Source organism: Lepisma saccharinum, chromosome 2, assembly GCF_977018435.1.
Source record: "Lepisma saccharinum chromosome 2, izLepSacc3.1, whole genome shotgun sequence".
In the NCBI taxonomy this organism is placed as follows: Eukaryota; Metazoa; Arthropoda; class Insecta; order Zygentoma; family Lepismatidae; genus Lepisma; species Lepisma saccharinum.
The window spans coordinates 161750716-161764940 of NC_139230.1; positions in this window are offsets into that span (position 1 = coordinate 161750716).

Genomic DNA, 14225 nt, shown 5'->3' on the forward strand with positions numbered 1-14225 from the left:
TGTTCGAGCAGTGTTGAAGTATTTCTTCAGAATTTCGTCTGCTAGATTGAAAGTACTCTCGATAAAGTCTGAAGACATTCTAGATGAAATTGGAGAACAAGAAGATACATAGCTCCAACCCAGAAACAGCAGAAATATCAGCGTTATCCTCATCTTTATCTGAAACAAGAATTTGAAGTGATTGACTTGAATTCATAGTGAACAATTTAGAACAAATACAATGTACTTTATGCTACTGTAAATTCATCACTTTGGTACTTTTCGATCACAATTTTTTTTAAACTTAAGGCCAATCGCGTTAATAACACACCCTCGAGATCAATTTGGAAAAACCGCCATTCCAAATTGCATTTATGAAAGGTGAAAGGTTTGCTTTATTCAATCGTTTCCTTGTATTATATTTTTGACATAGTAAAAACTGGCCCTGTTTTTAAGGAATGTTAAATGAGAAATTATTTTAGCTATCATGTGAAATGGGAAGTTGTCCATATTTTTTGCCTTGGATATGTCCTGGTTAATCGCTATCATGAGGATGATTGGAAAAGTGACGAATACATGAAAAAACAAGCACACTGAAACGTCACAGCTTTACCTAGTTTCGAATCTAGTGCGATTGTCTTCCAGCAGTGGCGCGTGCCCAGGATTTTCGAAAGGGAGGGGTTATGTACACTTCGCAACATCTTATTTGACCGCCCTGAAAAATTTTAAAGTCCGGAATTCGTAAATTTGGCAGCATAGCGCTTCAGAGCCAACTAAGAGTAGCCAACTTTGCAACATTTCTTCTTCCTGAATGAAAACGCTCGTGATTTTTTTTTCATTCTTTCACATTCCATAAAGTAAAGATACCCTAAAGCAGTAATAAAATATATGAGTAGACAAAAAAATGTTAAGTAGAAATACGAATGTTGAAAATATTTCAAGATTCTTCGTTCTGAATTTGAAAATAGAAAAATGTATGTGCATTGTGAAACACTGAACAGGTTCTCAACCACCTGAAAAGAATTGCGGTCATATTTGAATGCAAGAAAGCAAATTTATGATGATTTTATGCGAAATGTTTAATAAAGATACCTTGCATAACACCAAACGATTCTGCAAAGTGTGACTTTTCCTTGGTTCTTGGCGAAAAATGTTTCGAAACTCCGGCACAATGTTGCTTCAATGAGATTAACGTGTTTTACTGAGCTTTCTGTTAGCAATCTCCTGGAGTAGTTGGTTAGATGACGGCACTTTCGTTTTTCTACTGTTTTCGTCAAGATCGAAACATCGTAGGTTCAAATCCCACCCTTTCCTTATTATTTTTTCCTTTTTATTTAACGAGTACGAAGTGTTCTAATAACGTAATATAATATTATATGATATTACTGTAAATACATATGCGATGCATGCTCAGTGGCGGCGATTGGGTATCAAAACTGATGGGGCAAGGTGGGGGGAGGGGGAGGGCAAGGACAGTTTCTTTCCCTTGGTAGATAATGTTTAGCATAATGCTGGGTCATCTGAGCCTCCACACTCCATAATCGTCGCCACTGTGCATGCCTCAAGTAATGCTTCTACTAATGTTTTTAATCTTTCAGTGATTGGCAGGATTTTAGGAAATACTTTTCCTTTCTTTCAGCTGTTATAAGTTAACACATATTAAGAACTTGCATGTCAACTTTCTCCATCCGGAAATGCTGGACATAAATCGCATAAATATCAACGGAAATATCAAAGAAACGTAGATAAGCATTCTCGTCCAAAGCCGTTTACTTCCCGAAAAAGATTTTGCAAAGAAGTATGTTTGAACCCATGACCTTCCATTCCATAAGCAAACGATCCCCCTACACCACACGGTTCACGTTACTTTATGCACTCGGTTCGGATCCCACTTTAAACTGTAGGTCCAGTCCCGATTAGCCTTACTATGCATAAAGTTGACTTAAAACACCAAATCAACCAATTCATCTCCTTCTATGATACTGTAGTAGGCCAGCATCCGAAAATACAGTTCTGCTTCGCGTATACCAGAGTGTAATTGCATTTAATATTGTGACTAATTTTACTTTAAAAGTACAGATTAAAGCGGTAATAGTGTCCAGAAAAGAACGTCAAAGTAGATCTTCACACAAAGTATTTTAATCCATTGCCAAACATTTCAGTTAAGAATAATATGATTTTCCATTGACCGTATTTTCGATTCATGGTGAATTTGCTAAATGGACCATGTCAAGAAATCTAAATATGTAAGTTTTACTAGTAAATGCATTTAAAATGCACGAAACAACAGGGGAAGAGAAAAATAAACCTCAAAAAATAAGTAAAAATGCAACAAAAACTGTTAAAAATACTGACAAATAAACTAAAAAGCCAAAAAAGTCCGAAAAATGCAAAACAAAAATGTAAAATAGAAGTTTTTTTCCGGCTCTAACTGAAGGGAAACGGACATGATATCAGGTTTAGCATTGTTTTTAAGGGTCAGAAAAAAAGTTGATTTTTCATCAACTTCCGGACCCTAATTAGTAATTATGACCATTGAAAATGTTGGAGGTAGCTTACTTAAAATTTTCTTGCTGAGGGATCGTATCGTCCCATATCTCCACTTCATAATATAGAAAAACATCAAGTTCATATTTCGAAAATGACTTGGAGTTTTCCACCACGACAATATGTTTTTCATAGTTTGAAGTTCGTTAGTATTATCTTGCAAGGTTTCCATTGTTTTCATTTCACACATATTTTATATTTCATACGTTCCTCTCTCTTTTCATACAGTCTTTGGAAAAAAGCTGAAGTTTCTTGTCAAACGGGGTCTGGTTCAAATGACTCCTTTTCGCTCTCCTGTTCCTACTTTAAACAAACAACAAAATACTTCTCAAAACACGGAATTTTTACACAATTTACAAAATTTGACAAAACAACAATAGATATGTTCATCATTTTTCCCTTTCAGCGTTTCTCGATTTTATCTGAATTCGTTTCTTCATGAAAATTGCCATGAGGAAATTATAGATATGACATTATGTGTGAATTGATTTCTTCAAACTGGTAGCAATTTTTAACATGAGCTGCCTGGAGAAGAGGTAACCTGCTTGATTGTTACGAGGGAGGTCGCAGGTTCGATTCTCCTCCTAGGCAGGATTTTTTCAGGAGTATATCGTTGGGTGTAAAGTTTATCCACCGTGCTAAGAAGTTAACATTGGTCTCTGTATTTCACGAGGTGAAAGGAAATAGTAAGAGAAAGTTATTTCGATGATAGGAGGAAGTCACATGCCACGTGGAATGCGCAGAATCAAGTTACATAGAGTTAAGTCTGTAATGGTGGTTTCGAATATTGCAAAGTTAGTGCGGAAAGTTTGTTATATCTGATACTCGTACTTTCTGTTCAAAGAAGACAAACATTTTAGATACAAAGCAGTGAGGAATTAACGATAATTATGAGGTTTTGAATTTTTTGTTTGTCACTCACTATATAAATTTCGAATCCGGCTCTGGTCGGAATTTATTCGGCCTACGTATAGGGCCGGTGGCAACCCACCATCGTGAGGAAATTGGGAAGCTCCGAGTGAGTGAGCGAACCCGGTCAAGAAGACCTACAACAAGGGCTGGGGGTTCGTCGGGCTGATCACCCGTCACCCCAATACTGGTCTAAGACCTCCACGCTATAACAGGTGACGGAGGAACAGTGTGGGAGGGAGACCAGCAGTCGGTAGGTAAGCCAAGGCCCTCATCGGGCTGTAGAGCTACGGGCAGTGACGTGCGGTGACGTCGACACTTGGGGTAGCAGTCATTGGCGTGCTCAAGGGGGGGTGGGGTTTGTGTGGGTCACACCCTTCCCCCCATTAGGGGCCAGTATTCTTAAAAAAAAAAAGAATGTCAATAACAGGAAAATATTACAAAATGATGAATGAGTACTAAAAAGAAGTACACGTAACCCCCACCCACATTCGAAAATAAAAAACGCTTTGATTTGACTACTAAGCCAGAGATCCTGGGTTCGAATCTCAGCTTGGCCATTGGTATTCTTTGTGTGTGTCCCTTCATCAATTTTATCGTATCATCTTCGCGATTAGCCAAAAGTGGCGGAAAAACGAAGTAAAATAAACCAAATCGAGCAATCAATCAATGATTTGATTTCATTTTTGTTACTTAGCGTCGCTTTTTTGTCACATTTGGTTAATTGCGAAGATGATACGATAAAATTATTGAAGGTACAAACACAAAGAACGCCCATGCCCAGGACGGGGTTCGAACCCGGAACTCCTGGCGTCGTAGCGCGCTGTGATAACCACTCCCGCGCAGTTGGTTGATTTGGTGTTTTAAGTCCACTTTATGCACAGAAACAAAACAGGAAACAAAACACACTTCTTTGTAGTTTCTTCAATAATATTCATTTGGCTTTTTGAGTTCTGAGATACATTTTTCATTCCAAATTATTTCATTATTCACTGCGGAGTACAACACATAGGACAAGAATGCGCACTCATCACGGGTTCGAATCCTGGCCTGGATTATTCATATGAGGTCCCTTCATCAATTTCATCATACCATCAAGGTAAAGGTAAAGTGCTCCCCTGTGATTAGCACCACGCCATGAAGGCGTATAGGGGGTGTGGGGTTAACGCCCCACACTTTCTTGATCCGGTCGTGAGTGGGGGTGATGTGATCAGCATCACGACCCTGACCGCCTTTACCCCCCAGGGTTTCCCCCAGGTATCCATGTTATTCGACGCTGGGAGGGCGCCGGGGCCGCTTCCAACGTTAGAAAAGTTCCCGGATTTGAACCGGGGATCGAACCCGGGACCTTGAGCATGATAGGCGCGTTACCGACTGAGCCACCGCGGCCACCTATCATATCATCACTCATCCTCATTTTCGCAGTAACCAAATGTGGCAGAAAAGCGAAGTAAAATAAACCAATCCAACAACAATATGAACGCGCGTCCTCTTGCCCAAATAAATACATCCGTATTTATGACTGTTAGAGACCAAGAGTAGTATATTTAAATAAAACACTACTAAAAGGAGAATGAGAGAGAGCCCGAGCACATATTTGTAATTTAATCATTATATATTCCATACTTGAAAAAAAGAAAGAAAGCATAACATTATTGTCTGCACATAACACGTTCCTATTTCATAAATAATAAAACTACATCCCATATTATACATACATATTGTACAACGTGTAAAATGTTGTGTAAATACAGAGAACTGCAGAAAATTTTACCCTGCGTTATTTAGAGGATCTACAAAAAAATCTATGAGAAACCAATCCCCTATCTGTCCTATAGGAGATAGACTGGGGGACCTGAAAGCACGGGCTTTCAACCATTGCAGCGGGGAGAGGGGGCAAGGGAGGTAGAGGTAGAAATCTTCCTTTTCTTTAGCGCGGCCGTTTCTACCTGGAAACTGGTCTGGCGGAAGAAGAGCGAGCTAGGGTATCCAGCCAGCTTTGCCCGCGGAGAACACCGATGGACGAGAAGCGCGTGGAAAAGAAAGTGTTGCGTATGAGCTGTGGTGGCTTTAACAAGACAATAAATATTATGATTTGAATATAATTCGAGATGTGAGATTGATTAATCTATCTCTGCTAGACTAGCTACTCCTCAGTGCACGTCACTGGCTACGGGTTATTATTATATTATAATTGGCGATTTACTATTATTTTTAGACGCATGGTAAGATGGTGGTGAGGGGATTGACAACAGTCATTAAGAAGGAACGGACATAAAATTACAAATCTTAGCAATTTGAACTCATTAAACGCTCTCCTTCGTTACAGTACTGCACTACATCACTACTTAATATCGAAATCAAATAATCAATATTTTAGGTGTCAGTGAAAAACAAACAATACATATCTTAAATAACATTACATTTTGCATCCTGAATACATATATGTGATGTGTGAATTAATCATGATGTGTGTGTTAACACAACATATGAACAATAACTAAAAAAGAAAAGTTTTAACTTTAAATCCTGGAAATCTCCAACTTCTAAGGGGAAATATGTGCAGAAGGGACGTCCCTCAAGTGTGCATCGGATTCATTTTTTAAATATTCTAATATCAACGGTATCTGTTCAGCAAACAAAAAAAGAAAGAGGAGAGGGTGGGATTTGAACCCGCTACCTTTCACGCTTGATGAAAAATAAGAATAGCAGTGCCTAACCGACTGCTCTACGTTAACTTAATGACGTTATACCCTTAAAAACATGTTGACGTTTATGAAGACTCCCACCATCCTGTGTTTCAAGCTCATTTTCTCGACAAGTCGTGCAAAATATATGTTTTTGAGAACTGTTCGATATTATGCAAGGTATTGTAAATAAAATGTCGCATAAACGCCTCACAAATTTGCTTCTTTCTGCACAAACGTGATGGCAATTTCCTCCAAGTGGAGAAAAACTCTATTCAGTGTTTCAAACCCCTCTAATTTCAAGTCGAGCAAGCAGAATCGTAAATATCCTTCAAGGCTCTTTTTCCAATTTATTATTTCTGTTTGATTGTGTATTATAATAGCGGTTTATAGTTTCTAAGTTCATGGAAAGGGTTAAATTGAAAACCTATCACCGCAGCGTTTTTCGTCTAGTGGAAGGACTTACTCAAAGTTGGCTACTCTCACCTGGAGCTGAAGTGCAATGTTGCTAAGTTTACGATTTTGGGACTTAGAATTCTTTCGGGGCGGTCAAATAAGATGTTGCGAAGTGTACACTTTTTCTGATAGTCAGCCTTCATTTTGCCGTCTTTTCTTACCTTTGACGTTCATTTTTTAGGAATACTGGGCCCAACGGGGATTTATGAATCCCACCAACCCTCCTTGGGCACGCCACTGTCTTCCAGTGATGGAGGCAAGCGGGAGGTGGGGTCGGGTACCCTATTCTACACCCTCGAATTTTCAATTTTTTTTTCTTTATAAAGATTATGTGATCCTAATTGTGAATTAAAAAAAATGTAGCGCGGAAAGAAGTATTTACGACTATACAGCCGTTTAAAGTTGAGATTTTGTCGTTTGAAATTGTTGTGTCCAAATTTCCCACCGATTCCGGGTTCCGCCCCTGGGGTAATTGACTTACCGCCTCCTACCGCTACCGCGGCCTCGCCTTTATCTATGGAGTCCCTTTTAAAGGCATGTTAGAAATTGGCCGGAGTCACCAGACCCCAACACTATTTCTCACTGTTTTCCGCATTGACACATGAAGATACCAAAAATCAAGGCTAAAATTAAACCTAAGAAGGTAACTTACCTCTTTTTACCAAGGCCAGGCACTGAATTGCGGGTCGAAGTTAAATTTCTAAGTCCAAAAATGAAGTAACTCCTACGTTGAAAGTCCTTGTTGTCCTTTTCCACAGAATACCACCCTCCACTCCTTTCCCATCATCAGTGGCGCAGGAACGTTTTTCATTTGGGGGGGTACAAAATTCAGCCTCCCACACACACACACACATATATATATATGTCCAATCAAGTGTAGCAATAATAATAATTAGGATAATTATATTTAATTAAATTAATATATTAATTAATTAAATATGTACATTAATTAATATTGTATTGTTATTATTACATGAATAGGTAAAAGATAGAAAAAGAATAGAAATATAACAGCAAGTATTCATTATCTAGCGTACGTGTAGTTAAGATCGCCAAGATTTGCACAAAATCAACTGCCCTGGCTAGGAATTTAATGTCAGATAGAAAAAGAATTGAATATTTATTGAATAACAAAAAAAGGAGTTAGATTCAATTAACGAAAAGTAAAGTTCCTGATTAATATTTTATGGATATTATCATTAGTAGTGTGCATAAATCTTTGGAATCCTTCAAAGCCGTATGCGGCAAATTCCTTGCCTTCCAATAAGTTCAGCGGAGAAAACCATCGAGTATACCGGGTGCAGCATATTTCATTCGTCAATAACAAAGCAACGATCGATGTTATGCAAAATTTTATTTCACAGTTGGGAAGAACAAGGATTACCATTTTGTTTCCCATATGTGACGAGACAACTACTTTTTTGAGGAAGATGGCACGCAGTTAATGTAACGTCTGACCGTTATGTATGGATGTTACGCAACTTCCTGCAGCCGCAATCGAACGAACGTGGCAAATTGGCTGTGTGGTTCAAACAGGATGGTGCCACAGCACGCGTATCGATGAACTTGCTACGTGAAATGTTTCCAGGGCGTCTGATCTCACTTCGAAGTCACCTTTCATTGCCAACTCGTTCCCCCGAGCTCACACCCTGCGACTTCTTTCTGGGGGAGTACCTGCAGGCTAAAGTTTACCAAGGAAGGCCGAGGACAGCCAATGGTCTGAAAGATGGTATCAGACAGGAAAGAGCGGCAATACCGACCAGACATGACTAGGAGGGTAATGCAGAACTTCAGGGCGAGACTTCAGAAATGCGTACACTGTGCAGATCGGCATTTGGACGATATCATTTTAAAAAGTCAACTATGTCACACAAAATGGTGACTTGTGGCAATTTTGACAAAAAATAATTGGAACATTTTGTTCTTTGCAAATGTGCAATAAAATGGTAAACCCTGTTCTTTCCAACTGTGCAATAAAGTTTTGCATAACATCTATCGTTGCTTTGTTATTCACAAATGAAATCCGGGAGATATTTCTGCCGCACCCTAATTTTTAATTGTTACGCTGTTCAAGCATGGTATTGGCATTGATGGAAATTGAGTATAACAAATGCTAAACAATTATATTTTGATAAATTACTTTCACTACTTGGTAAGTCTTTCGGGGGGAAGGGGTCCGGACCCCCTGGACCCCACAAAAACGTCCTTGATACCTAGTTATAATGTGAAGCCATGAGAAATATTCTCTTTTAGAACAACACACACGAATGTCCTGTTATTTAATGCAAAATATGCATAAATATTTTTCATTGTTTTTGGTAGAATTTAAGTTTTTTTTTTTAAAAAAAAACAGATTTTAAAATCAGATAACAATTCTGAAACATATAAGGCTAAGCTCTGGACCTCATTCTGGCCTTATTTGGATTTCACGGAACGGAAAATCAGGAGTGAGGGGGATCTTGAGCCACCCCAACCAGCAATAATTATCTCCCACCCACTGGATATAGAAACTACATTATATAGAGTTCCACTTCAGTTCCGTTCATTCTAATTAGCTACGCATAAAATGTCTTTAAACAATTTATGGCAGATGTGTACCACATCCAATGCCTTTTAGAAGCCGCCATGCATTTGGTATTTTCTCAGACATCTATAGGCTGTTGTATTAAAAATGAAAAAAAAATGAGTTCAGATGGTTCCCAATCAATTCGTAAGAAGTCTAACTTTGAAATATTTGTGAACAATTTGACAAATCATTTATTTGTAATATAATTAGCTGTACCTAATGACGCTCTTCAAGTACTGAAAGTAATATCATTCGGTACATTTACAAAACCGAAATCCTTCAGCTCTCATAAGTAGCAAGGAAAGCCGTCTATTCTTTCTTTTCAATTTTTGGTGGACAATGTGAAGAGCCGGCCAATGTTTATTTTCGTATGTAGTGGTATTAAATGCAGATACATGCGTGTGTTTTAGGATGACATGTCAATTTATCTTTTATGTGAAAAGGTAAACTTTAATGTAAGCAGAAGCATGTGCACGTCACAGTTAAATATTTTCGCATCTACAAAGAAAATCCAAAACACATTCCCACCTCGCCGGACTCCGTGGCGGAGGGGTTAGCATAGCGCGCTATGACGCCTGAGGTACCAGGTTCGAATCCTGGCCTGCCCATGGGTGTTATTTTTGAGTGTCCATCAATTTCATCATATCATCATCACTCATCCTCATCTTCGCGATTAGCCAAAAGTGGTAGAAATGCGAAGTAAAATAAACCAAATCAATCAATCAAATATTCCCATCTTACTCCCAGAGACCTTGTAAATCCAATCCAAAATCTACCAATAGAACCTGCAGTGAGTCTCATTTATCTCGTGCATTCATCTGACTAATGTAATTTTCTTACAATTTGACTTTAGAGTTTAACATAAAATGGCGTTGTGTTTGTGTTGCATTCTATATCACAATTAGATTTTAAGCAATTTATGTCCAATTATAAGTAGGCTATACCTAATACATAGGTAAAAAATAGTCCCCCCTCTGATAAAATCGAAAATTGCACCCTGTTTAAATGTCTAGGAAATATTTCATTTCACCTAGGAATGATATCGTGATGCGATGAGTCTAGAATTGTCACAGCCTCATCTCGTCTCCTGTGTGGTGAGGTCCTTCTCGTTCTTGTTTGTGTTTATTTTTCTTTCGGTTTCCACTCTGAAGTTATGAAAACTTATTCCAAATTCACCTCATTCTCAGATAGGCTAATCGGCACTCTATTTTTAAAAAAATATATATCTTAATATATAGGTTTAAGTATAGTTTTCCCAACACCCTCTTACAAATTCATGAAAAATATAGGTGAGGTACAGGAATGTATTGTACCCCCCCCCCCCCAAGTTGGTCTGTCGTGTCTCGTCTCGTTCGTGTAAGTGTTTCGTTTCGGAAAATTCCATTATAAATATTCCAAAGAAAATGGGGTCAGTCATATACTCTTCTGATGAAGATTTGTATCATATCTTCGAATCGACGATACCACTGCTTTAGAAATGTGTACCCCCCCTTACGCAAAGCAGCAATCGTCTGCAGCGTAATTGTCTGAGAGTCAATCTGATTCCATCGTTCCACACACATTTTAAACAATTTTCATCTCCTTAAAGAGGTTTCCAAGAACTTAGGTCAATGAACTAACTATAGTAGCAAGCACAATGTTGTATAATAAGTTTACAATTAAATGTTTTGAATTTCTGTGGTAAGGACTATAATGCTTAACATTTATAAACAATTATACATTTTTTTATTGGGCGAATTGATAATAGGTAATTTTAACAGTAGCACCTTCCGTCTGATGTCAAATTACCAAAGGGGGGTACAGGGGGTACAACTCAATTTACGGATTTAGGGGGGTACAGTACCCCCCTTCAAAAATTTGCTGGGGTACAATGTACCCCTGTACCCCCCCGTTCCTGCGCCACTGCCCATCATAAATATGAGAAGTCGCAAATTATCCCATCCTACAAGTCATTTAGAAAATACAACCCTGTCCTTTACGGCCTGCAGTTGCCAAAAAGAAATAATTAATTCCAATTTCTGAAGTCGCATAAATGAAATCCAATGTCTGAAATGTCCAATCCGCCAATATATCACACAAATAACATATCGCAATCGCAAATGTTCCCATTGCACAAGTCAATCATAAGAAGAAAAAGAAAAGAGTCAGACGTGCGCCTGTGACATGAATCCATGATCTGAAATCCTCAGACTTGCGCCTGTGACATGAATCCATCATCCGCCATCATAGAAGCTCTGAAAACCATTTTGACGTTACGCAAGGAATTTTAATTTTTTTTAAAAAAACGTAAGTTTCGTAGCACGTAGATCTAAAAAAATAACTTCCGCGCTATTTACAAACACTGTTTGTTATGAGGAACTAAATATTTTCACGAAAATATTTGAAATGTGCCTGAAATCGAGGGTGTAGAAGGGGGTACCGGAGCCGGAGGTGTCCTTTCAAAATATAGCAACAATATTCCAGGGTATAGAGGATATATTTCACTCAGGTTATCACAGGAAGTTGTAATTTGATTTTATCCATAGATAGAACAATGTGATTTATTTATTTGTGCATGCTTTATATAAAATACATAAAAAATAGTACATCTTATAGGACAAATACAGTCTGTAACAAAATAACTGCACCACTTAACACAATGGAACGCAAACTGTGTTTTAGGTGATATGTAGACATTTATACCGCTCATATTTTACTTTAGATTAATCCTGGGCCTATGTCTGTTAATAATTAAAGCCGGGATATTGACCTTTTTTTTATTTTCAGTAAAATAATAATTACTACATGTTGATTTTGAACAAATTGACATTATTAATAAATCGCATTCCAAGCATATTTTTTGCTAGCAAAACTCAATGTATCTGCTCGGAATAACCCATTGAATATTAAGAATAACATGAAAATTATTACAACACAAATGGCACTCAGGACTTGGTATGCCACCCCTTAGCTGCCTTCAGTGCAGCCAACCTGTGCGGCATCCTGTAGACAAGTTGCTGACACAGGTCCACATCCAATTCATGGTACAGTCACGGACACTTCTGGGTTGTAATAATCACATTGACTTTCAATGAAATTGTTACAACCCAGAAGTGTCCGTGACTGTACCATGTGGCCACAATGGCTTCCATGAGCTCCCTCCTGGACTTGAAGGACTTTCCCTGCAGCCGACGGGACATGAGCTGCCACAAATTCTCAATACAACACTCATTCACTGCACGGGCTCTGTGGCAGGGAGCATTGTCATCCTGGAAGATGAAATAATCTAAATTCTCAGTTGGTAACAACCTTTTTGATAAAATTGATATGTATTTTTCAGCATTAACTGTTCCAGTACAAATTTCCAGTCTGCCCACACCCCTCGATGTGAAACATCCCCACACCATTACACTTGCACTGAACTTTTATCACTCTTCAGTTCTTCACCGTTTCTCATCCAGAGGCGAACACCACTATCATTCCCAGTCAACATAAATTTCTTCTCGTCAGAAAAAAATACATGTTTTCATTCTTCAATACTTTTCGCAAAACTTCCTCCTATCAATGATGAGTTTTTGTGTGAGACGTGGCTTTTTCCTTGGCCTTTTCTTTGAAATTCCCGTTTTATTCAATGTCCTGGCTATGGTCATATGCGACACAGTGACACCAACATCAGCGAGAGTGGCTGCAATTTTTCTTGTGGTAGATGATCGACTTGTTTTGGGTTTTCTCCCACACTGGTTCCTCATGGACGAAGTATCATGAATTGCTTGCTTCCTAAGAACTCTCCCCAAGGTGCTGTGATGTACACCCACCTCTGCCGCAATTCGCCGATGTGAAAGAAACAGCTGATTTCAGGGCCATAATCTTGCCTTGTTTGCGTGGTGACGTGTCACTTACAGTCAGGCCGCGATAAGAAGCGGTGTGCAATCAGAACGCAGAACGGCAGAACGTGACCACATTCTGTCTCCTCGTTGGCTGCCATGTGGCTGGGGGTTTTCTGCGTTGCCACGTTCGCACAAACAGGCGGACAGGCTAATCAGCTGTTGGCAAGCTCGGGAAAAAATAAATTAATTAATTAAGCACGTACGTATCAGTATACTAATATATGTTATTTCCGTCGCAAAGTGATAAATTAACGAATCTAGAAGTTTGAACCTGAAGTTTCTTGTAGGTTAACGTCAACTTGCCGTGTGAATTTTACTTTCTGGCAAGCATGAAACATTTTCTCTTCCTGTTCTACGCAGCAACCGAAAACCTTTACTGAAAGAACCTCTGTTGTGTTTTTATTGTGGTACATTGCAAGCATCAGCTACCGGCATCTTTTTACTTGTGTTGAATCGTATGACAATTTATCACAATTACCTACAAAAGAAAATGCGTCTTGTGTTATGAACAACTGTGGCAAATCATTCTCCTTTGATTTCATGCCACCTCTCTTTGGCTTCTTTGTCACACTGCGGCGTTCGTCAGCAGCTATGCCCGCCTATTGTTTTTGTATACGAAACTCGCCCTATGTTTTGTAACGACATGGAATTTATCATTCTGTGACATTGTTGAAGCTTCAGAACGTTCAAATGAAATGTATTTCTTGCAAATTAGGGCGAATTACGTATAAACAAATTACGTACAACTTGGTTTCGTTAACACTTTTTAAAATTATATTTTGCGGAACCTACAAAAATTTACCTCTAAAACAGAATTTCACAGAACTGAGTTACTGTATTACGGAGAAGAATTTATCAAGAACAAATCAATTGTGTGTGAATTGATTGATTGATTGAGTTGGTGTTTTCAAGTCCACTTTATGCACACTACGGCGAAGCTTACCCTACCACTGTACCATCGGGGAGGCACATGTGGCTGTGTGAAGTGAGATAATTTGGGAAGTTACATGAAAATACATGCTCTGGCAATACAGAGTTCAATAAATTACAACGAAACGCTTGGCAATTGCTCGATTTCCTTAACATTAATGATACATTTAGTACATATGTAATTAATGCTTCGAGCTACCTGTATTTTAAAACATAAAAAAGCGAATGAAAGAACAGAAGTAGTAGTTAAAGAATGCCCGCTCACGCACAAAATTATTCAATACA